Source organism: Solanum lycopersicum, chromosome 9, assembly GCF_036512215.1.
Source record: "Solanum lycopersicum chromosome 9, SLM_r2.1".
Lineage (NCBI taxonomy): Eukaryota > Viridiplantae > Streptophyta > Magnoliopsida > Solanales > Solanaceae > Solanum > Solanum lycopersicum.
Window position 1 is genome coordinate 50,758,980 of NC_090808.1, and position 12,227 is coordinate 50,771,206.

Here is a 12,227-nt window from a genome sequence, read left to right on the forward strand (position 1 = left end):
AATACTAAAGAAGTTACCCTCTCGTTCTTTAGTGTGGCACGATTCACAATTATGAACAAGAATCTACGTAGATGTCGTCTTGTGAGACATCACTCCTATGATTATTAAACCTCATGCTATGATACCAAGTTTGTCACCACCGGAGAGTACACCAAGATGTAACCGGCGTCTTTGTCCTCCATGAGGTCTTAGAAAATCTCATTGCATACATCATTGCATATCATAGGTAAAATAAGAAAATGGAAAATTTTAAAACTTTTCTTTGAAGTTCAACTTTATTCACATATATCAAAATAATGTCTAATATCGTCTCACATAACCATTTAAGCATACGAATACAAGAGTTGGGACTTAGACCTTACATTATTAGAATCTGTCTTACAAGAGAATAGAATGAATTTCAAGAATTAAGAATGATAGAACAATTTCTTTAATAGCAGAGTGAAAAACATAGATTCATAGGTTTCGTCCTAGAATTTGAGGACTCACAAACTTTGGAACACCCAAGATTCATTGAGAATTTCCTTGAAGCACCTCAATGGCTCGAACCTACATATATGTAGAAATAGGAGAGATATGGGTTATTATAAACCACATGTACTAAGTATGGAAACATATGCAAGTAAATCATTTGAAAACGTGCACGAAGGGATATTTTGTTTAAAAGCTTTCATGCACATTCCGAAAACATATAAAAGTCTATTATCACAACATCATTAAGACATATCCATATTCATGTTCAAGAGTAACATTACAAAAAATCCATATCAACATTTCATGTTTAGAGTTCATTTCATCAAACCATACCAACACCCCACACATATTCAAAATCCAAGTTAACTAGTGCAATGTGTATGTGAATCCTTATAACCCTACATAAACCAAGTTAACTAGTAAAGAGACCATAAGCAATGTCTTTACCTGATATTACATCATAACAAGTATAGTCAACATCATACATAATAATTTAGAGAAACATTATGTATATCAAGTGAAACAAAGATCATATAAGATAAACATTATATTTAACCGAAATTATGCATTTCATTCAAAATAAAAGTACATAGAATCCCTCCTAGGACTCCCCTCAAGGCCCACTTGTACAATGTATAGGTGAAGTCCCATACTCTCACCTACACAAAGTTGCACCTCTTACGTAATCATAGGTAGTGTTCTTCTTCTTAATTTTATTCATTCTTTTTACTTTTAGGAACATTTTTCATAATCGACGATAGACCATGTGAGCTAAATATAAAATCCGGTATCATTCCCTCACACCAAAAAGAGGATATCCTACTTGCCAAGGTAGGACATATACTTTCTCATAGCATCTAGCTTGATCCACTAGCTAGGTTTCCTTGGGGCACATAATTAAGGAACTAGAATATTGTCACTAGAAACTCTCTTTATGTTAATTTACATTGAAGTTTCCACCTCATGAGACATTTGGTGAACCTAACTTCCCTTTTGGGAAGGGACACCTCTTATTGGCAAGTTCAATCGGTGCTAAGCTAAATTCCCTTTTTGAATTGTCTTTATGTCTTTCATAGCATTAAGTCATAGTATAGGTCTTAGGACTTTATCCCCTCATATAATCATTTCCGTAGCTGATTGGTTCTAGGATAAGAAAGCCCTTTAATCACCAACCAACTTCATGTGAGAACATTATATCATAACATAGTAATAAGATGCACATGAAAAATCACCTCCTGTCCCTAATAACAATACACATATGATCATGTCATATCCATTATGTTCATAGAATAATCATACCTCCATAACTTCATCATTCATACTTCAATTGAACAACATTATAAAAAATACACCAACATTATGTCTTACCAGTAGCCTCCAAGAAACTCCTTCAAGACTTCACCCCTAATTCCACAATATTTATCAAAAAATTCAATCGTAATAATCATATAATAGTAATTTATACAAGAGCACATTCAACGACATCATCCCTAATCATCAATCAACCTAATTTATATGCTAGGGTTAGGAGAAAGGGGATATTCATGGGTCTTTTAGGGAAATTAGGTCAAATCCTAAGGTAAAACATCAAACCACTCCTAAAATATCGTAATCTGAAACTATTAATCAATTCAATGCAAAATTAATTCCACTTGAAAAAACACCCACGAAATTGAATCAAAAATAGGCTTTTGAAGAACATTGAGATCATGTTTTGAAAAACCTCTTGGGGGAAAAATAGTCCTAAGAGTGAATAGCTTCCATACCTTGTAAATCCTTTGAGATTTGTAAAAGAGAGTCTAGGTATTGAAGCCCTAGAGAAATCATAGTCTTGTTGTTTAATGGGGGTCTTTGGAGTAGTGAGAGAAACTACAGAGAAGTGGGAGCTATTTGGATTTTGGGAAATAACTAATTATAACTGTCCCTAAGCATTAACCAATTAAGCAAGTATTACCCAACCACCACCACTTAATTCGTATAGAGGCAGTGGAGTTGGGGTTAATCGACGACACCTCATCGACTCCTCATCAACCAGACCACGGACCGTCCCTGTCAACGTGGTATGGGAAAGAGGCTCCATTTTTGGTACCAAGGGGGAGGAGTCTAAGTATGGACTCATGACCATCATCGATGGGGCGTGAGTCCATCGATAGTCCTTTGATTCCCCCTGATCAATCACAGCTGTTTCTTGATAGCTTTAAGGGTCAATGGTTGGATCCTCCTCAAGGACCCTTAGGGTGGTCCTTGGGGAGTCATACCCGGATGTTTTGACCCTAAACAAACACTAATGTATACCCTAAGAATTTTCACAAAGTTTGACCACTATACGACTATTCAAACCCTGTATAAAACCTAAAGGCACAGTAGTTCACTTTCACTAGTCTCCGGACGTCGTGGTCGTTTCGTAACGTTAAAGCTTTAATACTTCCTAATCAAGTTAATTACATTAATTTAGGTCTAGAATTTATCAGTTTCACTACATGAGTCTCTACTCTAGGTCATAGAACTTCTGGGGTGTTATACAATTCTCCAAACATCTTCTATGTTCGATAACATATTTCCCTCATCTCTTTTGCAACAGTATTAACAATTTGCTTCATTCCATTAACCATCTTGACGACAAAGAAGAAGAAAAAACACAACGGACAAGGATTTTTGATCAATTCTATTTATAGTAGTCACTCTCACATCTAAACTACCTTCTCATGGCCTTTCGTTAGAAAAAAAATCAAAGAAAACTGCCCTACACAATAAAATAGATTTAAGTGGGGAAAAAATAGTACTATTAAGCACTAAAAGTTAGGGTTTGACTAGATTCCTGGTTTAAGAACAATTTAAAAAGATTTTAATATTTTTTTGTTCCTGGTTAAAGTTATATTTGATGTACAAAATATCTTCCAATTTTCTTGAAAAAAGGACTTACAAAAGATCTTCCTACATACACTAGTATTATGACCATAAATTCATAGAATCAAATGATTCCTCAATTGTTTTTTCCATCAAACTAGTTGCAGATTTGAGCTACTCCTAAACTGAAAGAACTATTGGCCTTTTACATACAAAATAAATAAAATTAAGAAAACATATAATGCTATTTGCAATAAAGAAAACCACTGAAGTTATATACTATACTAGTCAAAGTTGCTTATTCTTTTACCATATAAACGGTATTTTAAAGACCAATAATAATGAAGATCCTATATTAAACAATAATCCCGGCATAGGCATAGTTTTATTGGAGCATTCACTTGGCATGATTTTCATGTCACTCGCACTAAAGATATGTCTCACTCCCTTAAAATGCATCTTGGAAATAGAATAGATTCCCAATTGTATTTAGTTTTTTTTTAATTTTTTGAACGCACCATTTCTACAACCGAATAAATGTTCTAAGAAAAAATGTTTCATAGAATATGTAAAAAGAAAAAGGAGTAGAGAATATATCAAGCAGATCATGTGTCAAAATGTACCTTGAACATGCAATGTAGGAACAACAACACCAACAAATACAGTGTATTCTCCCAAGTGGGGTATAGGGAGAGAAGTATGTTAGACTTTACCCCTACCTTTGTGAAGGTAGAGGCTGTATCCAAAAGAACCTTAAACATGCAATGTATTTTTCTATATTTGACAATAGAAGAATAATTAAATTGCACCTGCAAGATATGTATAAAATTGGAACTTCCAAAGAATTAGTTACACAATTGTAATTTATGTCAGCATCTGCAGCCTTCATTGTTGCTCAATTCTTGTTTATTTTGTGAAAGAGGATGGAAAAGGCTCTCAATGTAGATTTCATTCCAAAAATGTGTTGAATATATTTTTTAGGATAAAATGGGAACAATCGGTTTCTCATAACTTGAATTTTATTATATCAAAGTAAGGACCCGCTTTTATCTTACAATCTTGATCACAGTTTTTGCTTGCTTCAGCAACACTATTTACTTGAGCAATAACTTGTTAGATCTCTTTATTTGTTTCTTGCTAGGTCACATGTCAAATGAACCACCTATATTTATAGGAGGTGATGGAACAATCTAGAGAGATACATACTAGTATATTCTACAATATTCCTAGATATCATTTTCTATAACTATTCTTTCTACAATATATTTCTAGACTTTTCTCTCTAGAATACTCATTGTAGAGATTTTTCTCCAATTCTCTACAACTGTGGAATATTCTAGATTTTTCTTGATTTATCTTTAGAAAATAATTGAGTTGTGATTAATTCTAAAAACTCCCACTCAACACCAACTTAATTTTTTCTTTGCACGTTGTGAGCGATTCCTTAAACTTTATAAGCACCATGACGTCCATACCCTTTGAGGATCTCCACCTTCATCGGATCATTCTTATGCCTACTCTTTGAAGCTTTTTCAAAGATAGTACACTCTTTGATGTTAACAACCTATGTTAATGTTGCGTCTATGTACTTGTTGTTGGGATGCTTCAGTCGTGTATAATTTGTATGTTGGGATTGTAACTCTTCTTCCACTTCTTCTTGCAACTCATTTGGTGTTTCAAAAGCTCTAGTTTGCATAAGATTTTCTTTTCCTTTTGTAGAGATACTTCCTGGTTGGATTCTTCTTGTTCTCTTGTTCTACTTTGTTCAGCTTATCATATAACTTTGACTCAAGATCTATTACGTCTGGCAAGGAGATTTCCTCGGACCACTAAGATGACGCTTCGTCAAATACTACATTTCTTGACACATATCTTCAATTAGTACTAGGATACCAACACTTCCATCATTTTCGTTGTTTGTCCTATCAAACAAAGATGCAGCAAACAACTCTTTTATCAATTTTTTTGTAGAGATGATCTGAAATAAACACATAGCATAGACAAGCAAAAACTCAAAAGTGGATTGCGGTTGGAATCATCTTTTTAAGTTTATCAAATGGTGAGATAAGTCTCAATCTTGCATGTGATAGCCTGTTTGTTATGTGGACAACAACCTTAATGCATTCCGTCCAAAACCTTGCTGGTACATTCATTATATGAGACATACTTTGGCATATCTCTACCAAATGCCTATTTTTTATTTCATCCACTCAATTTTTTTGTGTCATATTTGGCCAAGTTAACTGGCATCTTATCATTTTGTCTTTGTGATTGTTATTGAAGTCTCGTGACGTGTATTCTCCCTCATTGTTTGTATGGAGACATTTGAATTTTATTCAAATATCATTATCCACAATATATTGTAACTCTTTAAACTTCTCAAATACTTCATATTTCTCATTTAAGAAGTAAATCCTTACGTTCCTTGAGAAGTCATCTTTAAATGTTACCATGTAATGGTAACTGCTGATGGATTACTTGCTTCACTAGTCCAAACATGTTTGACTGTCCTAGCGTTAATGGCTCGTTGGATTGATACTTTGATTCTCCTTAGGGAACTTGATATGCTTTCCCATATTGACATCAAACACATATAATGTCTCCTCTAACATCAATTTGGGGAAGACCTTTTATTTTTTATTGTGGAATCATTTAGTTTGTTGTATCTCACGTGCCCGACACGTGCATTCCATATATTAGATGTTTCACTACTCCACGTTTTCTCAACATAAGTTGGCTCTGCTAATATGACATAGATTGATTCTAATCTTCTCCATTCCATGATTGTATACTTGTAACTTTTAAGTTGTGATATATATTTACGTCATTCTTATTTGTCTCAAACAAGACATAGTTACCAAAATTTGTTAGTTGTGTTACAAATAATAAGTTCTGCGTCATACCTGGAACACGATAGACATTTTGGAGTTCCACTTATCTATGATGAGGCACAAACATCGTCTTTCCATTATTAGCTATTGGGATTTTTGCAATATTTTGTAGTCACCACAACTCGACCACCTTTATATTCACTCATGCTATCAGCTTTTTCTCATCACCATTCATGTGATTGTAATATTTTGAATCAACGATTCAATCATGTTCATAATCGACCAATTTCTCACTTACAGTTACAAGTTCAAGATCCTTTTTTTACAGTGACCGGTGACAAGCTCCTCTTGTTGATTAGTTTCATCAACTTCATAAGAGATCTCGAAATCACATACTTATTCTTCATATTTCTTGTTTTGAGTAGAAGTAGCTACATTGCCTTCATATTTCTTATACCAACAATCTCCGGCACACTGTCCTTTTTTTCCATAATGGAAGCACTGCTACATTTTTCGGTTGTTAAGGATCTTGTCTGCTTGTTTTGTCGTTGACTTGTTTGATTTTTATTTTTTTGTCTCCCCCAGGCCATGAGTTTTTGTCTGCTTCTCTTTTTATATAGGCTTTTCTTTTGGTGAAGAGCGACTTATCTTCGTCTTTTATAGTGAGACTTGATAATTGTTTCTCTAAATCTTCTTCATTTGGAAACATATTCTCTAACTCAAATAAATTGGTTTTTTGTCCCACCCCTTGTGGCTGTAATTATGCGTTTGTACTGCGGCCTTAGACCATGAACCATGATTCTTATCATTCTTCTCTCAGTGATAGCTTTTCGGGATCAAGTTTTTATATTTCATCATTCAAAGATTTTACCTTTGAGAGACATTGGTTGATTGTCATATTCCGTGACAAAAGCTCATTTTCAAGTCTTTTTAATCTCGCGTCATTCTTCCTTTTAAAAATCTTTGCAAAGATGTCCCAAGCCTGTTTGGGTGTCTTAGCATTTGTAATTTGTTGCAAGAACTATCCTCAATTGTTATAGTATGAACAAACATGGCCTTTCAAATTTGGAACTTCCACATTTTTGTTGATTCAACATCTATTCGTGGTGTGGTGTTCGATCCACTGATAATATCCCATAATTTTTTGCCAAGACAATAATATCGCATTCTCATGCTCCATGATCCGTAGTTTTTTCCGTTGAGCTCCTCAACGCTATTGAGAGTTCTTGTGAAATCCTCCATTATAAGTGTCTTGCAACTTGTAGCCTCTAACAATAGCTTGTAAGATCTTCTTTGAGTTACTACCTCACAATTCTCCACCAGACTCTGGTACAATTTGTTTAATATTTTTCTTTTGGGAGACGACGGGCACAATCGATTTCTCACAACTTCAATTTTGTTATATCAAAGTAAAGACCCACTTCATTTTTATAATTTTGATCACAGTTGTTGCTTGCTTCAGCAACTAGGAGCGGACCCACATGGTACTTTTCGGGTGCTCAAGCACCCATTAATTTTGTATTGAACTAAATATATTTATCTAGAAATTATGAAGAACTATGTAATATATAAAGGTGAGCACACATTCAAACAAATGGTTTTGTTGCTCTGAGACATTATTTTTTCTTTGAAATCCAAATCTTCTCTTTTAAATTATTTTATTTATTTTCCTCCCTATGTAGAGTGTTTGTTTTCCTTTCACAAACTGTCTTTTTCTCAATTTTCCTATAAACAATTTTTTTTTATAGAGAAGAATATCATCAAACTTTTTCCTTTTTTAATCCAAAGTACTTTTTATTAATTTTTTTCTCTATCATATGTTAACATGATTGTATTTTTTTATGACAAGTGTTAACTTTGTGCACTTATATGTTGTGATTGATAGATAAATTAGCACCCACAATATTAAAATCCTAGATCTTCCACTGTCAGCTACACTATTTACTTGAGCACACACTTGTATGTTCTCTTGCTTTGTTACTTACTTTCTTTGTTACTTGCTTTCTTTATTGCGTGGTTACATATAAAATGAATCACTTCTATACACACTAGTATATTCCAGAATATTCCTAGCTATCTTTTTCTAGAACTTTTCTTTCTCAAACATTTCTAGACAATTCTCTCTAGAATTTTCATTCAAGAGATCTTCCTTCAATTCTCTACAACTCCGAAATATTATAGATTTTTATTGATTTATATTATGTAAATAATTAAGTTGGTGATGATTCTTAACAAAACCGGCACTAAAGTTAGTAACCTATGAACATCTAAACAGATCATCACCTATCTTTTTTATAATAGATAGTGTATCCTAATGATTCTGTCTCACTCCAGGTGCTCCGTAAAAAAGAAAAGTATCACCTTTATATGATATGTAAAATGATGGGTAAAGAAAATTCGTGACAAGATCACTGAGACACTTGATGGTACATATTTTCGTCCAAGACACTTTAACCACATACTCCTCGATAACCCATATATTTACATGAATGGGGAGGACATTCATACTAAGTACAGTAAGGTTATTTTCCAACACTCCAATCTTAAAACAAAAATTTTCTTTTCCAAAGCAAGGGTCTTTATCTTTCCCCATTTCTCATTAATCATATTTATAGAAATGATACTCCAGGTCCCTCGGCCGCTATGCTCCCTAAGAACACAATAAGTAGTCCAATGAAGCTTCCCAATTGGAGCGCATCCGATCCCCTAATCATCCGTAGTTCTCCAAGTATCACGCTTTAAACAATATATTTTGACCTCAACTATAGAATAACTTCCATGTTGGTAAATTGGAAAAATACATACCACCTAATAATGATCACATAACTCATCATATCCAAAACCATATATGAAATTGGTATTACTCGCAATCTCCATATAGAATGAGACTATTTCTCGTGCTTTATAATTTTTGGATTCCATAAGAACAAGGATCTTGTATTGTCGGCAGGACAAATTCATCCATTGATTGAATCCACAATGCAAAAAGATCTCTTACACCTGGAACAGACTAAGAGACCAGAATCTCGAAAATAATATTTGAGAGAGAATGTCAGAATACAACCGAGTATTCAACATTAAGCCCGCCTATATATCCGTTGACCTTAGAAATCAAGTTGTTTGTAGGTAAACTCAATAAGTTGAAAAAAAAATCTAGTATACAAGATAAACCCTTGTTCTGAGGAGTGACAAATAAAGCGACTATGAAAAAAAGAATTGCAACCTCTTAGCCATGAATCGGTGCATTTTATGCTCATAAGTCAGAACTTACATCGATATCATTTCCAATGCTCTTGGTGCACTGTCACTCTGATTAAATATTTTTCTCTGGTGAGAGTCATAAGTTCTCCAAATGCAAAACTGAAACAGGTGATCCTAAACAAAAACCCGAATGCCTTTAGATAGGGTGTGGTTTGATTTTATGGAAGTTTCTCCTCAGCTCATGTCCTAAGAGTTGGATATTCTTCTTTAAACTATGACCTATTTTGCTACTAAGAAAAAATTCCATGTTGTGCTTCATCCTTTTTTATGTCATCTGCACCTGTTATTTGATAGAATTCATCCTCTTGGATGCTCTTGGCAAAGACTAAAACGAACTTGTTAGTAGAAACTATAATTTACGTAGAAAAATTATGTGTTTTACCATATTCAGTACATTATTCAATTTTAATTTTTTAAATGTTTAGACGTCAGCCTCCATCGATTTTGACGCAGTAGATGATGGACAACTCAATGACAACTTTCTTCATAATGTAATATTGTTGATGATGAAAATTCATTGATAGGATGACGATGCTTGATTGTTAAGATAATGTTGATACATTGATGATCCATTGCCATGAAAATGTTGTTCCAATGGTAGGTTGATGTTGTCAAGGCTTGATTTGCCAGATGATGTTGCTACATTGATTATCCATTGGCAGTATGATGCTGCTCCAATTGTAGGTTGATGTTGTCGAAGCTTGATTTGTCAGATGAAAATGGTGTATATACAAAATGATGTTGATCCATTCAACATTGATATTGTCACCTTTTATAATATAAGACGGATGGACCTCTCAATGGTTTGAATATTCAATGGCCCTATTGAAATTGGAAGATGTTATGTTCCTCTTAGTATATTGAATGCATGATGGTCCTCTTGGCTGTTTGAATATGTAATGACCCTTTTGGCGTTTCAATATGTAACGTACTTCTTGTCACATTAAGATGATTCCCCTATAAGAGTTTGTAGATAATGGACCTCTCAGGTGTTTGAAGATTCAATGGCCTTCTCAGTTCAGCAATGATTGCCCTCTCGGTGTTTAAAGATGAAATGACTCTCCAGGCATTTGAAGATGCAATGTGGACCTCTAGGAATTTGTGTATATGATGGCCCTCTTGGCATTTAAAGATGATAGACCTCTTAGCATTTGTAGATGATGGACTTCTCGGTAATGGAATATGTAATTTCCCTCATAGCATATTGAATATATGATGACCCTCTTGGCATTTGAAGATGATGGCCCTCTCAGTGTTTGTAAATGATGGCTCTCGCGACATTTGAAGAAACAATGACCCTCTCACCATTTGAAGATAAAATGCCCCTCTTTGTGGTTGCATATATGATGGACCTATCGGCGTTTGAAGATGCAATGCTCTTTTGACATTTTCATATATGATGGCCCTCTTGGCATTTGAAGATGTAATGGCTTTCATGGCATTTGCGTATAGGATTGTCCTCTCGGTGTTTGAAAATTATAGTCTTCTCAGTGTTTGTACATGATGGACCTCTCGGCGTTTGCATATATGATGGCCCTCTCAACGTTTGAATATGTAATGGCCCTCTCGCCGGTTTAAGGATGCAATAAACCTTTTGGAATTCACAAATAAGATGTCCCTCTCGATGATGAAAGATGCACTAACCCTTTTGGTAGTTTTAATATACAATGTCCCTCTCGACTTTTGAATATGATTACCTTTTTGGAGATGGTATTAATTCCTTTTATAATAATACTACATGAATGACTCTCTGCATGGTAAAGATGATGTCCCTCTAGGTGGTTCACATTCCATGTCTGATATCGACATGATTTGTAAATAGTCTTCAAACTTTCTAGATGCTGAAATTTTTATATCTTTATAGATTCTTGTATATGTTGAGAGTGATGCTTACACTTGTTCCTATTTTGAACATCTTATGTTCAATTCAACTCTTGCTTTGTTGGATATCTGAATGATGTGTCGTTTCTCGTATTCTTAACTGCTTCTTTTTCTTCTGAAAGACTTTAATGACATTTCTGCACGCACAAAAAAGTTGTTAATTTCAGGATGCTTCTCTCCCTTTAATTTCTCCATATTTATTGAAAGGAGAAATATATGATATTGCGACATTATTTTATATAATAAATTATGGCAATGTTGCTGGCTATTTCTCTAATCGTGATTTTGCGAAGACGTGATAGGATGTGCCTGTCTTTCTTTCTCATTCTTCTTTATGTGTGTGACTAATAGAGTATACTAAATGAATCTAGCATTTTTTATCTTTATATAGCATGTATTGAACATAGTCACCCCGTAAAATAGTAGCCTAAAGGTTTCACCGTGTAAACATATGTCTCTTCCATGAAAGGGGAGCTTACTGAAGTAGTTGAAACGTCCAAGAAAGAGGTCGTTTTTGCCACTTGAGAAATTTGTGTGCACAAATGTACAATGTAATATATTTATACTCTGGAAAGAGCACTACTTGGTCACTTTAGTGACATGAGAATGTTCCTGTTAATACACATGTGTTCCTATAATTCCTTAGAGATATTGATGGACATAATGAATTGAGCCAAGCAGCGAATAGGTCGCAAGACATCTTCACGAAGATACAAAATTAAGACTTTCAAAAATAAGAATGCTTAGATGTTTCCAAATTTTAAAGCTACAAGGTTCATAGATTCTAACAACTCAAAGATCTTTAGAGATATTTGATAATGATTCTTGGGTGAACTACTTAAATCTCTATGACGTCTAGCACATTCCAATAGAGTACTGTGGATTAGACAAACTTCACATAGTGAACATGACAAAATACATGGCATAATATGG

General features: G+C 34.2%; 1 protein-coding gene across 2 annotated transcripts in view; it reads right to left on the reverse strand.

Annotated features, from left to right (window-relative positions):
- Positions 1-9,739: 9,739 nt before the first annotated feature.
- Positions 9,740-12,227, reverse strand: part of LOC101247853 (uncharacterized) — a 41,698-nt gene continuing 39,210 nt past the window's right edge. For both annotated transcript variants that reach the window (XR_011211807.1, XR_011211808.1), the window contains one exon: positions 9,740-11,431. The gene's annotated coding sequence lies outside the window, so the exon portion shown is untranslated. The remainder of the gene's footprint in view (positions 11,432-12,227) is intronic.